Genomic DNA, 4,271 nt, shown 5'->3' on the forward strand with positions numbered 1-4,271 from the left:
AACACGATAAAGGATCTGCCTTTATTATCACGATCAGCCAGCACGATGCAGAATCCGCCATACTGGATCCACCATTACGACCTCTGATACGTGATCCACAGATCCTAATCCATGATGTGGCCACAGCCGCGGCCCTGGATCTGCGGACGATAAGGCAAAGGGACTCCGGGGAAGAAGTCAAGTCAGTAACATGTATTGATGGGATATGAATTACTTTGATGTGATAACGATTGAGAAGAGGAAGGAGAAGCTGGAAAGAGAAGCTCCGTGTGTCATGTGTCCCCCGACCTTCTAGACCTATAGCAGCCTAACTAAGAGCAGGTCTAGGACAAGCCTGGACCAGCTCTAACTATAAGCTTTATCAAAAAGGAAGGTTTTAAGCCTACTCTTAAACGTACAGATGGTGTCTGCCTCCCGAACTGAAAGTGGGAGATGATTCCACAGGAGAGGAGCTTGATAGCTGAAAGCTCTGGCTCCTACTCTACTTTTAGAGACTTTAGGGACGACAAGTAAGCCTGAATTCTGGGAGCGCAGTGCTCTAGTGGGTTGATAAGGTACTAACAGCTCTTTAAGATATAATGGTGCCATATTGTTAAGGGCCTTGAAGGTGAGGAGGAGAATTTTAAATTCTATTCTAGATTTAACCGGAAGCCAGTGTAGCGAAGCTAATACTGGAGAAATGTGCTCTCTTTTCTTGGTTCTTGTCAGGACACGTGCTGCGGCATTTTGGACAAGCTGCAGAGTCTTTAACGACTTACTGCTGGAGCCTGATAATAAGGAATTACAATAATCCAGTCTGGATGTAACAAAGGCGTGGATTAGTTTTCTGCATCCTTTTGAGAAAGGACATGTCTGATTTTGGAGATATTAGCAAGTGAAAAAGGCTGTCCTAGAAATTTGTTTTAAGTGAGAATTAAAGGATAAATCAGGATCGAAGATCACTCCCAAGTTCCTGACTGTTTCATTGGAAGCAAGGGCAATTTCGTCTAGCGCAGCTATATCGTTAGATAATGTATCTCTAAGGTGTTTAGGGCCAAGTATTAGAACCTCTGTCTTATCTGAGTTTAATAAGAGAAAATTGCGGGTCATCCAGGTTTTTATGTCCTTGAGACATGCTTGGAGTTTAGTTATTTGATTACTTTGTTCAGGTTTTATTGACAAGTATAACTGGGTGTCATCCCATAGCAGTGGAAATTTACCGAGTGTGTCCTGATAATGTTTCCAAGTGGAAGCATATATAATGAGAATAAAATTGGGCCGAGCACAGAGCCTTGTGGAACACCATGGTTAACTTTGGTGCGCACAGATGACTCATCATTAATTTGCACGAATTGGGAGCGGTCTGAAAAATAGGATTTAAACCATTTTAGGGCGGTTCCTTTAATGCTAATTAACTGTTCTAGTCTCTGTAATAAAATATTATGGTCAATTGTGTCAAATGCTGCACTAAGATCTAACAGAGCAGGGACAGACACAAACCCCTGATCTGAAGCTATTAGAAGATCATTAGTGACTTTTGCCAAGGCTGTCTCTGTGCTGTGATTGGCTCTAAACCCTGACTGAAAGTCTTCATATATATTATTTTCCTGGAGAAACTCACACAGCTGATTGGCTACAACTTTTTCTAGGATTTTAGACAGGAAGGGGAGATTAGATATCGGACGATAATTGGCTAAAACCTCTGGGTCTAAGGTGGGTTTTTTGAGGAGGGGTTTGATTACAGCTATTTTAAAAGACTGTGGTACATATCCTGATGATAATGACAGATGTATTGTGTTCAGTAATGAACTGTCAATTAGGGGCAGAATTTCTTTAAGTAATTTTGTAGGAATGGGGTCTGAGATACAAGTTGTTGGTTTAGAAGATGAGATTATTTTGGTCAGCTGATCGAGGGTGATCAGAGAGAGCTGTCTAAATAATTGGTAGGATTCTTGGCCGTTTCTGAGTTTTCTATTCTTGATGGGGTATTAGTGCCAATTGGGGGCAGGAGATGGTTTGATTTGATTTCTAATAGTTAGAATTTTATCATTAAAGAAATTCATAAAGATATTGCTATTTAGGGATCGAGGAATACTGGGTTCGGTGGAGGTGTGACTCTCAGTCAGCCTGGCTACAGTGCTGAAGAGAAACCTGGGGTTGTTTTTATTCTCTTCTATTAGTTTTGAATAGTAGGCGGCTCTTGCTTTGTGGAGGGCCTTCTTATATGCTTTAACACTATTCTTCCAGTCTAGGAGATTTTCAACATGGTTGCTGGAGCGCCACTTCCTTTCTAGTTTTCTTGATACTTGTTTTAACTCATGTGTCTTGGAATTATACCACGGAGCTAATTTACTATGTTTTATATGTTTCTTTTTTAGAGGCGCTATTGAGTCTAATGTTAATCGTAATGAGTTTACAGAGCTATCGACGAGATGGTCAATCTCAGTGGAGCTAGGGTTTTTAATGAATTTGTTGTTTATATCGACGGATAGTACGGGTTTAAATGTAATCGGAATTATTTCCTTAAATTTAGCTACAGCACTATCAGGTAAACATCTTGAAAATGAGTTTATTATTAGTGGCATATATTCTGATAGTGAAAAATCGAAGGTTATTAAATTATGGTCTGATAGAATTGGATTGCGCGGAAGTACCGTTAGATGTTCAATTTTGACACCGTATGATAATATAAGGTCAAGTGTGTGGTTACAACAATGAGTAGGTTGGTGTACACACTGACTGAAACCAATTGAGTCTAATATCGAAATAAATGCTACGCTAAGGCTATCTTTATTATTGTCAACATGAATATTAAAGTCACCAACAATAATAATTTTATCGGTCTTTAGGACTAGGTTTGATAAAAACTCAGGGAATTCTGTTAAAAATTCAGTATAAGCCCCAGGGGCACGGTAAACTACAGCAAATATGATTGGCTGTTGGTGTTTCTTGGATTGGCGTGGAAGACTAAGAACAAGACATTCAAATGAGTTGTAGCTTAGTTTAGGTTTAGGATTAATTAATAGACTGGAGTTAAAAATAGCAGCAACTCCACCTCCTCGACCAAATTCTCTGGGAACGTGTGTATTTACATGACTGGGGGAGTAGATTCATTTAGGCTGACATATTCATCAGGATGCAGCCACGTCTCAGTGAGGGACAATAAATCTATTTTATGATCTGAGACTAGTTCATTAACTAAAATAGCCTTTGATGACAATGATCTTATGTTTAACAGACCACATTTAAAAGTCTTTGTTTCCTGAGTTGTTGCAGAGGTTGTGTTAATTTGTATTAGATTTTTGTGTGGAATTCTCCCTCTGTTATTGTTTGATTTAAATAATGTAATGGGACGGTGGACAGACACAATCTCTATGGGTTTGTGGTTGTGTGACTGATCCAGAGGGAGCGCAGAGAAGTGTGTAGCACTGCAGCTCTGCGTCCTGGTCCCAACTCTGGGTTGTCATTTAATAGACTGGGTAATATTCCTAGATAAGAGAGCTGCTCCATCCCAAGTGGGATGAACGCCGTCTCTCCTAACAAGACCAGGTTTCCTCCAAAAAGTTTGCCAATTATCTACAAAGCCCACACCGTTTACAGGACACCACCTCGACAGCCAGCGGTTAAAAGACAACATGCGGCTAAACATGTCATCACCTGTTGTGTTAGGGAGAGGGCCAGAGAAAATTACTGGCCAACTGTTTGATGGTCCTACACTGCCTCCACCTGGAGGAGAGGAGCAATGACCACACACACTCAGAGTAAACCTTTCAGCTGCTCAAAGTTTACCCTCACATTCTTTTGGTTTTCCATTTTAATTTCCATTCTTCCCTGTGTTTTTCCTGATCCAGAGTCATTGGCTGCAGAGTTCTGCAGTCTGAGTTAATTTAGATTAATGAAATTAAAAATATATATATATTTTTTCTAATATTATATTTGTTTTAAGTCTCTGGCCTGGACATTTGGTTTCTTCCAAACAACCCCACCAGAGAATGTAAGGAGATTATCCAAAGTTCAGAGCATGTCTGACAGCAGTTCAAGTGTGTGTGCGTGTATGTTTGTACGTGCGTGTGTGTGTGTATGGTCATTGCTCATCTCGTCCAGGTGGAGGCAGTGTAGGTCCATCAAACAGTTGTGGTTTTAACATGGAAATAAGATAAAAAAAACACAGTGAGTGTGAGTTGTTGTGTCATATAAAGACAATATTTGACTGTGTGTGTCTCCATCAATATAAAGAGACTGGGTCTCGCTGTGTTACTCAGGCTGAGCTGCAGCGTCTATTCTCAGGTGTG

Source organism: Hippoglossus stenolepis, chromosome 22 (genome assembly GCF_022539355.2).
Source record: "Hippoglossus stenolepis isolate QCI-W04-F060 chromosome 22, HSTE1.2, whole genome shotgun sequence".
Lineage (NCBI taxonomy): Eukaryota > Metazoa > Chordata > Actinopteri > Pleuronectiformes > Pleuronectidae > Hippoglossus > Hippoglossus stenolepis.